This window comes from Anopheles bellator, chromosome 2 (assembly GCF_943735745.2).
Source record: "Anopheles bellator chromosome 2, idAnoBellAS_SP24_06.2, whole genome shotgun sequence".
In the NCBI taxonomy this organism is placed as follows: Eukaryota; Metazoa; Arthropoda; class Insecta; order Diptera; family Culicidae; genus Anopheles; species Anopheles bellator.
In genome coordinates, this window is record NC_071286.1 from 5,601,119 (window position 1) to 5,611,750 (window position 10,632).

At 47.6% G+C, this 10,632-nt stretch overlaps 1 pseudogene; it reads right to left on the reverse strand.

Annotated features, from left to right (window-relative positions):
• Positions 1-10,632, reverse strand: part of LOC131212178 (uncharacterized) — a 48,535-nt pseudogene that overhangs the window by 394 nt on the left and 37,509 nt on the right.

Genomic DNA, 10,632 nt, shown 5'->3' on the forward strand with positions numbered 1-10,632 from the left:
ACACAAGCGAATCGTTTCTTACAGATACGAACAAAACATTAGCACCAAGGAGTGGGACCGGCAAACGAGTGGCCACGGGAATAGGGCAGAGGCGGAAGTAGAGTACACAACAAAGAGAAAGCACTTTTACGTACATACACTTTATATGAACCAAACAAACATATATTTTTCTATGTACATATTGTAATATTATCGGTAAGACAGAACATGCTGCGGCATCGAAGGGACAATGCTGCAAATATCTGCAAACGCAAAATCAATCTTCATTACCCAAGGGAACAGCGAACCGACGGACGGACGGGCGGAGGTTTTAGATCGTGTAACGCAGGGTGGCCGTTCTCCGGGTTGCTCTATTGTGTATCGTTTGGAACGAAACAGGGGCGCGGAATCAACGGACGGATACGTCAACGGATGGAATCATAGTGCAGAATGCTTCCACAGATATTTTTGCCTTTCCACCAGACAGAAATTGCATCTGGATGAGCAGCATTGCTAGGAACGTTTTTTATAAATCCTGAAAAGAACACAAAATATCAAACAGCCGTCAGTGTAAGGGGAAAAGGAAGCTGTTAGAGGATGAGACAAACGCTTGATAATTATTTTATTTTGAGTTGCGTTTTTATTGAATGTACAATTAAATATTTGTGTTGATCGTAAGCCTATTTTATTATGTACAGTATTTAAAATCAAGGCTAGGGCGAGAAAAGAGAAAAACAAAACAAACGCGTAACGCGATCGCGTAACGATCGCGTGAAATTTGAGCACAGCAGCCCATGGGGTCCATGGTGGGAATTTTACATAGCAAACACAAATTTTCATACGACCGCCGCCCGGGAATGGGAATAATCAACAAAACGAGGGGACGGAAAATGACGCAGAAGTGGGTCTGATGTGACTGAAAAAATTCAAAACTATTAAACATGGTAATGTATGATGAACGGAAATCAAAATCATTTATTTAAAACTTCATTCATGCATGGTACAAATGGAAGTAAAACAAAAATGGGCACGTTTCAACCCGGAGCGCCTGAGTTGAACACGAGAACTACAGAATTCAGACACAAACACACTGTGGGCAAGACAGCGTTACTAGAGGCAATCCAACAACGATAAACGAATCAACGTGGAGGGCCGACCGGGAGGGGCTACGGTGGGTAGCAAACGCCTCTTTTGAACGAAATAGGAAAGGAAAACCAATACAAAAAGAGAAAAGAAAACAAAAGAGAAACAATTGTAGTAATAAATTATCTAATACGGTGAATATTATTATTACTGATGATAAAACTATTGGAAAACAAGAACAAATAAAACTATTTAAAAACAGTCCTTCCGATGGCTTTCTTCTGTTTTGTTTGCGCCTTGCTTTTGCTCTCAAACTATCCAATTCCTATCACTCGATGACATTCTATAACTGTTATACGATATACCCTCTAGCTTGGGCCGTTGGTCTCATGTTATGCAATGGTAGGAAACTGAATAGTATAAGCAGATTACGTAAATACATTACGCGACGAGAATGTGTCGACTGACCCCCATAAATTGATCCTCAAAAGGGTGGATCAATAAATGGGGGCCCGGGAAAAACCAACCACAATCCATCTCATGGCGAGCTCATGGCCGAAAAAGTGCCTTCCTTTTCGAATATCCTTACTTTGAGTATTATCGAGAGACTGTTGGTAGTCCGCTACCGATGACTCAAATAGCTAAAAAGCCCCCAGCGAAGGTTTAATGAGTACAGGCATTTTTGAAATATGGCCAAACCTTGACCAGTCCAGTCATTTTTAAATCGATGGCTACCAACTGCACGAAGGACAATGCTTAACTCACTCAACTGCGTGGATTGGATGTTAAAGCTATGTGTGACTTTCGTTACCGAAATTATTGTAAAAAATGCATTGAATTGATGGTTCCATCAACGAAAGCAAACCACCGATTAATATGTCCCCGATCTCCGATAACCGATAGCGGCCGCGTTAACCGCTTGATGATGTGTGCACACTGTTGGCGGTGCTCTATGACAAAATCAAAATGTGGATTCATTTTGCGTCCCGACCCGGCCGGTGATCGGGACCGCTGCCGTGCGGTGGGCCAGGAAGGGACGTAACAAGAAAACACCACCAACAGCCATGTTTACGCCCTCACCGGCGAGCGGTCTGTAAATAATGGACATTTATGGTACGATGCGTCCGAGCCTGACGGACACGGCTGTGTGACTTTTATTTGTGGAATTTGCACACATTTGGCGTCGGGCGGGCAAGGGCGGGTCGGGCGGCGAGGGCCATTTTTTAATGAAGTGTAAACGAGGGAAATTAATTAACGCACGAAAATTATGACGCCGGGCGCATCGGTGACATGGTGAACGGTTTCTCTCGCCCCTCCTCGTTCGGACACGGGGTTTATAAAAGTTTTCCTTTTCGCCACACTTTTATCGGCGGTTCCGGGCCGATCCGGCTGGCGGACCCATTCATCCCCGGTGAAGTCGGTGTTTTGAAAGTTGTGCAAATTTGATGAGGGTTTTCGGAACAGCGTTTTTTTTCGTTTGCTTCGTAGTTGTTGCTGGCATGTTGCCGTTGTGGGTTCGGATGACGAGCTCACATTACGGGCCCCACTCGTAGCGGATGCAACAAATAAAACAATGGCCGCGGCGAACGGAAGAGTTGATTATTGCTGTTATGCTGGAAAATTGCTCCATTTCCAGTTCCCTGACAAGACTTAATTAGCCAAAATGAGTAACAAGTGCGCGGAGTTTACTGAAACAAGCGCGGCAACCGTCGTGACGGACGGTTTTTAATATTGGTTTTCCAACATGGCGGCAGCAAAAACAAATAGGGATCGCACAGTGAAGATCAAATTAAGGTTTTCAGAGCCGTAAATTAGATTAAATGTCTCATGTTTCCACGCCGTTAGCGGTAATAAGGACGGTTACATCCATTATGATAATCAGCATTATGGTTAAGCATGCAAGCGTTTATGGAGCCGGCGACGTCATTTTTAATTACGAACTGCACTTCGGTTGCCGATCGTGTTACGGAGCACAACTTTTCGGCAACGCTCAGGCACCAGGCAAATGCATTGACGGGTGCATTCGAAGAATAGGATGATGATGGTGGGTTTAAAATGGCTCTCGGGCGCGACCATGCCTGAAATATGAGCAACTCAGTGTTGAGTGTAATCTGAATATTTTCAAACTTTCCTTTCCACTGGTCGGCCGTTTCTCGCGGTCGATTTTATGCCCGGTGTAATCGTATATCGTTGAAGCATGGCATTTGTAGCCCTTCTGCCATCGGTGGGCTGCATAAATGCTGGCCACTCGTTGTAAGCCATTAAAATAACAGCATTTGTTTCATCATTTTAACGAACCCAAACACACGGCCAATTGTGTTTTTGGGTAATTTAAAATAGCTTGCCAATGGTACAAGGGTACCGGGTTATTTAAAGGTAACCCGGCTTCCACCTTTCGGCCCCAGTAACCGTATTTTAATTGATTCCATAAATGGTGGCCACTCTGTCGAGCATGTGCTTACATAAATTGGTTTCCGTATATGCAAAGGACCCGATCCGATGGACCGGAGCTTTCGGTTCGTTGCGGCCCCCCGGAACGAAGAACGAAGCCGGAGGGATTCCTTCGGGGTTTTTTTAACTAATTTGCATCGTTTGGCTTCCGTTTCGATTCGGCTAATCTAATTTCGCTCAGCCCGTTCGCCAGGTTCGGCCCTGTCGCCTGTTTCGCCCTTGACACTGTTTCAAGCACCCTCTGTAGGGACTCAGCTGGTCTCCGGTGGCCATTGCGAAGCCTGCGCTCGAAACGGTTCGTTGGGCCGGGATTTCGAAAGTTTGTTTCGACGGTACGGATGGCGTAAATGAATTAGTCAACCCCGTTTACCTTTTCTCGGAGGCCAGAACGGGCAACTTCCGGGTCCAGAGGCTCCAGTTTCCGGGTCGATGTTTGAATAATTGAGTGTTGTGCTTGGTGGCGTGGCGGGGAAATGGAAATCTAAATCGACCGGTTTCCGAAAATGGACCGTGGGCACCGTGCTTCCGACAATAATTGGTGTTTCTTAGCCGGCCGAAGGGTGTTCCTTAGCCGGACGGTCCGAAGACATCGCACCCGTACCCGGTCCGAAGGCGTCAATCGCAGGCCAACGACTCACAGTTTGGAGGTGAAAAGGTGATTTGTGAAGCTGCTATCCAGATCGGAATCGGAAGCGGCTCCGAAGTGGGACGCCAAACGCGTCCGGCAATTAGTTCGATCGCCTTCTCGCCTTCGGGGCCAGATTTTCGTGAGAAAGATTTTCCTTTCTCCGTCCGCGGGACTCTCGGACGTCTGAGTTTCACCGCCGGGTCTAATTGACGCAATCCGGGCCCGAAGCGTTTCATTAGGCCGTCGGCGGCTAATGAAAATCAATTCCCCGACACCGGCGGAGCGGTCACCGTTTATCGACAGGTTCCAGGGCCGGAGTATTAAATCTGCACTCGTGTTGCTGTTGTTTGTTCTCCGCGTGTGCGTTTATAATTAGTGAATCGCATAAATATTGGCGTGTGATCCTTGATTGGATTGCGATTGGCGACGATAACCGAGCGACGGGGGGGCGCTGGCGACGGGTCAGGAATTTAATTTCCACACCCGGTTTAGTAAACGCGCTCGATTCCGCCTGCCAATATGTTGCCGCGCGCAAATTGAACACCATGAAATGAAGTTGGTGGCTGCACTGTGGTCAGTGAACCTCATCAACGGGACGAGACTGAAACCGTGATATTTGCCAATCTTGGAGCCTTATCGCGGCTGTAACTAGCATTTGTGTGGAAAAGTTGGGAAAGATTTTCCAGCCCCGGGAAATCCCCTCCGGATGTTTTTCTCTGCGGGTTTCGCAACTCTGAAGAAAAACTTTGGATCCATTTCCGCTGCAGTTCGCGGTTTCGCGGTGGGGCACAACGCTGCCCGCCGCGTACGGTGCGATACGTGGAAAACCCACGACACAGGGTACACGAGAATTTCCCTTCACCGCAGCTGCTGCCTGGCCGTGGCAGCCGGGACTAGACTTTTCATTCGCGGCACGTTTTCATTGTTGTGTGTACCGCCGCCGCCACCGCCGCCGGCAGCGCGTGTTTGGCCGAAGGACCTGCCCGGCAGAACTCACGAATCAATTTCGGGGTATCATTGCCCTGCCACGCCGCTCGGTTGCCGTTTGATGGTCTGTTCGATTCGAAATCAATTTGTACCGTGATTTGACTTGATTGGCATATGTTATGCGATCCCCGTCGCTGTGACGCGCTCGTTGTTGATGTCTGTTTGCTCCCGCGCCCTGGGGTCCCCCTTGCTCCTTCGCCATTGGCGTCAGAAAAGTGGATCCTGAAGGAGTCCTTGCGTTCCCGAAGTCGGATGTTCTCCTGACATTTGATGTATGGCTTGGCGGAGGCTAATGGTAGCGATTTCCACCCGACCTGTTGCCGGTGTGCTTTGCGTAACAACTGAAAGCCAAGGTTGTTGAGCAAAGATTTATGTTGAACGGTTGCGGATTTATTGTTTTTCTACTGATCTGACATTTGACCAGACGCAAGAAAAGGGCAAGATCTTTAGATCGCAACGGTGTTAATAGGCTTTCATCGGCAGCTTGTCTTTCGCAGAAGGGCAGCCGTCCGCTCGCTAAGATATGCAAGATAATCCGAACCGTTTTTCATCAAATTATGTTTATTTTTTAAAGGGCCACAAAAAAGAAAGGATATTAAACAAATTTAAGCCGTTATGACCATAAATCGCGGACGGTGGTCAGCTCAAGGGGGCGGCCCCCCAGCAAAGCGGATTATCCGCGGGCCTCGTAGTAATCGGACTAATTAAACGGCATTTTTATGTTTCAATGTGCAGCGTAGGTTGGGATTAGTCTTTGTGCCGTGCCGTGAGTGGCATAATTTACGGATAAGGGGGAAAGAAAACTCAACCCTTCGGTATCGGTTACTGAGGTGAGTTTCCGTTTCGGATGTAGATATGCTTTCAATATCCGGAATCGTCCAGTGGTTTGAATGAAGTACTTCTAATGTGAGTGAGAAAAAGCGGAAATGCTATCAACAGATTTAAGTGGTAAATAGCGGATGAAATAGCCGAAAACATTTGAGGGAGCTTGGAAATGGGAATATTCGATTCTCGCAAGTAAATCGGCAGGATGGTCCATCCTGCCGAGTTTGGTATTAAGAAATAAGCCAGAATCATTATTTCGCACATACCAAGCACTAAGTAAATTGAAACTTTCTACAAGAAGTTCATTCTCTTTCGACCCGAACACGCACAAGTTGGATGATCTCGTTTTAAGAGTTTAGCGTAGGTCAGCATAATCTGACGTAAAGTATCGCATTGCCCTTCTAAGTAGCAGCGAAACGGCCAAGCTAAACTGTCGGCCTTAACTCAATCACGACGCTGGCTGGCGTTGACGAAGCAATAGTTAATCATGGGACTCATCAAGAAAAGCTGACCAAGATGAACAGGCCACGTTGGCAGGCTAACCCCTTTATCACCTGCCAGAAGCGTCTCGGTTCCACGGGCGAACCTCGGAGTAGAATTTTCAATTTTATATCCCTGGCAGAATCCAGCCCCAGCCAGCCAGCCAGCCAGTCAGCCACTCGCCCCGTCTGCATGCAAAGACTACATCCAATGTTTACTGATGCTGATTGACTTGTGAAAACTTTTCCCTTCTGCCACACGGCTGGACATTCTGCGACTCTCTCCGGTTCACCTAAGCGGCACGGGCACGATTTTCGGGAGGAGAAAGTTTGGAAAAACCGGAAAACCCCGGGCACCCCGGGACCGATCGTGGTAAATGGTGTCGGTGTTTTAATTGAACGGTGTGGGTGTGGTTTTGTATTTAATACAAACTGCCAAAAGCACACTGGCCCGGCCCGGCAAGTTGAGAAAACTAATTTCAAAGTATGTGGCACTCGTTTTGGGTGGTATTTTTTGGCCGACGACCTGCACGCCGGTGTGGAATGTGGGGTCGGCCGTGTGAAAACTATGCCACCGTGGCCGGCCGTAGGTTCATTATTATCGCTCCGATTCGTTCGCTTCTGATCGGAAACGTTTCAATTGCTCGCACCTTCCGCCGAACGGAGGGCAACAACATCCGTTTGATCACGTCCGGTGGGTCCGGTTGGTCCGGTTGGTCTATTTAATGCCACTGAAGGGCGGCGATTCGGGGAACTCACAATGATTCTCGCAGTTGATTAATATCGTTTTGCGGTGCCCAGCGACGGGCGCATGGCAGCTGTTGGCAGCTGCCGAGGGCACTGGCAAAATATGGTTACCAGCGATTTCAATTAATTTTTGCACCTCGCTGCCCCCCCAGACGCGCATAAATATGTGCATCTATTAACATTGATAAAGGTGTTAGGTGGTCACCATTTTGGGCCACCGGGCATCGGGGACACTACATTGGGTTCGGGCCACGTGGCAGCCGGCGTGCGTTGTTGGGATTTCATCCCGAATCTAGCCCACCACCACGGCTACTTGCGCGGGATTATAAGATAACAAACGATGTGTTTTAATTTATGAAACTCGAGGGCCGATGAGTTATGGACGGTCCGCTGGCTAGGTGGCGTGCCGTGCTTTGCTAGTTTTGCCGCGTCCGTGAGCCATGAGCTATCGCGGAATCTAAGGGTTAAGCAAACACGCGCGCGTTTTGGGGCTGTGTCGAGGGCACAGGGCTCAACGGGAGCCCCGGTCCGTACGATGATGGATGGATACGGTTCAGGGCGGAAGGGATTTTGTTGCGCCTGGCGCTCGAAGAGACGCTGTGCGCTAGAGAGGCTTAATCGAAACGAGGCGTATTATTGTTGGGCCTTAATTTTGGTGGGCTCCCTACACCTAATTTTGTGAGTATCATAATTTCATTTTCCTTAACACCATATTGTAAATTCGTTCCTGATCTTGTGCGGGGGTCTATCAAGCCCCTGTGTCTGGTCCTCATCAACTAGGAAAATGGGGAGACGCTTACAAGATTGCATTGTCCACCATAATCTGTGAACTATTTAATTAATGTTTAAAATTTCTCACCATAAAAACACGGTTGCTATGGCAGCGAGCATCAGGTTGCTGCTCTGCCCTCCAGTACTTCCCTCTCTCGTTGGGGCTTGAGTGTTGAAGAAAAATTGACCACCATTTACTGGTGCGGAGACTAATCGCCACCATAATTATAATTTATGTAACGTTGGCCAGCAAGTCGAATGCATAGCACAGCACAGCGGTAGCTACTCTCCGGCAGGATCAGCCAAAAAAAAGAAGCACTGAAAGCGAAATGTGCAATTTCCGAACCACACTTCCTCGCAGACAGTGTTCGGAAAGTATGCGAATGAGATTCCGATGGATGGTTCCGACGTTTCGTGGGACCCGCGGTCGCTGAAGAACGGGCCACGTCCCAGCCCAGTGGCGAACGGGGAATGTAACTAATCAAACGACTAATTTGGCTTCCCGGTTGCCAGTGGGCTGTAATTAAAGTTGCAACACCGAACCACTCGTTCCGTTCCGTGCTCCGGTCGCTCCGCTTCGAGTGAAATGTGGGATCCATAAAGTTTGACCAAAACCCCGACCAACCAAAGGGTGTGTGTTACGTTCGACTTTTCTAATTTACTTCGTGGCCATTCAAAAGTCGTATAGGGACCGGCAAAAAAAGAAAGACAACAACCCGTTGCAGTTGGTGCCTTTTGCACGATTGATGTTCTCACGTCAATGCCGTCGTTTCAATCGCCCCGCTCTGTGTGCCCGGAAAAGTCGGAAAATTTTCCAATTTTCACCACACGCTTGCCCCCGATTTCTCTGGCAGCAGCAGCAGCAGTAAAAAAGGAGAAACGACGGGGCCACCATCCGTAGCGTGCTGATAAAAACCGGATTCAGTATGTTCATTTGGAATACTAATCGACTCCATTTTGAATGGAACGGATTCCATTCGGGATCGGGAAGCTCGCCTGCCAGCATACTCGAGGTAGCGAAATTGTTATGAGTCAATCGGATCGAATTGGGAATGGTTGCGGAATTCAATATGTGCTGGCGTTTGTTTGGCGCAATTTCACCTTTTAAAAGCTTGTTCCAATCAATGGCCACTGCAAAAACGGGAGTTCCGCGGGATGCGACCCAAATGGATTCAATTTAAACAGTTATTTTGCTATTGTTGCCTTTAATAATCACTTACAATGCGGCATTTCAAAGGCATTGCTTCAGGCAGCTACGTTTTGGGGCCGATTCCGTTCCATGTTCGTTCCGGGAGGCAGAGGCTTCAGCAATTACGCAGAAACCAGACAGGCTTTCCAGTAGTTAAAATAATGCATCTAAATCGACCGCCAGATGGATGGTACAATTATTGGTTCTATCAGCGATAAAAGCCGTCATCGTTCTATTCTCCTATCACATCATAGCGAATATCGGAAGGAAATCGAGCAAAAACCGGCGTAAAACCGGCTGACCTAGGTGAGGGTTTCGAGGACTCAATTGCCTTCACCGTCCGTGTAGCATGTTTCGGAAAGGGGCGTTTTGAGTCGTTATAAACGGTTTGCGGTCAGCTCGACGTGACTGCTGGGGAATTAAGAAGCTTAAGATTAAGAACAGTTCATACAGATAGTTCATCTGTTATGCATAATTTGCATAATTTGAATAATATAGCGGACCGCTTGGGTATCGAAATACTTAAAAAAACAATGTTGGGTCTACGATTAGAACACTTCGATCGGAGCGCTGTCGTCACGCCGACGACATATCGTAAAAGTAATCTTCTCGTTTGCTTGCTCCTAACCGAAAACCATTCTACGACGAAGATTCAACCACGGCGCACGTACTGATCTACTCGGCAAACAGATTACAGCGCCTGGACACTTTTGATGATTCGTTCGGATCGTTTTTGATGGCCGTAAAAGAAGAAGCAGAAAACAAGTCTCGGTTTTAGAAGATTCCGGTCCAGCCTCTGGAAGTGGCCTGTAACCTTCCGGCTAAATCCATCAATGTGCGTGGATTTTCTCATTGCTCGCGACGAAAGCCGCCGAAAGCCCAAAGCGGGCCTTTATGGTATCTCTCCAGCCAGTGCCAGGCACCCACCTTTGAAGAAGTCACCGTTCCCCGTTGACGCGGGAATTAAGGGTAAGAGAAATGGACGTGGCAAATGCTCGGATTATCGGGCGCGTAAATCTAGACGAGAATTTTTGATGCGCCATTCTCGTGGCGATTTATCTGATGCATCAGTGAAACTGTGGCCGTGATTGGGCATGATCGCAAATACAGGCATTAAAAACATATAAACCGACATCGTTTATAGACCCTGGATCGTAAGTCGGCTCGAATCGCTTATCTTCGGCCTGCCAGCGCCACATTTCGATGGCAATCGGTGCCACCTACGCTAACGAGATGGCCCGTATTGTGGTTCGATGGTGGGCCAGAGTAATGTGTCCTTCATTGATGGTTATTGCGTTCGGTGATTTGTATTGAGACTTTGAATGAATTTTATTCGAAAATTGCGGCCTAACTACATCAACAAAACATATGACTACCTTAAAGAAAGTTAGTAAAGTCCATTTTATCCATTATTTCCATTATTTTATTATTGTCCATTAAGTTCTATTCTCTCTTCTCTCTTCTCTCTTCTCTCTTCTCTCTTCTCTCTTCTC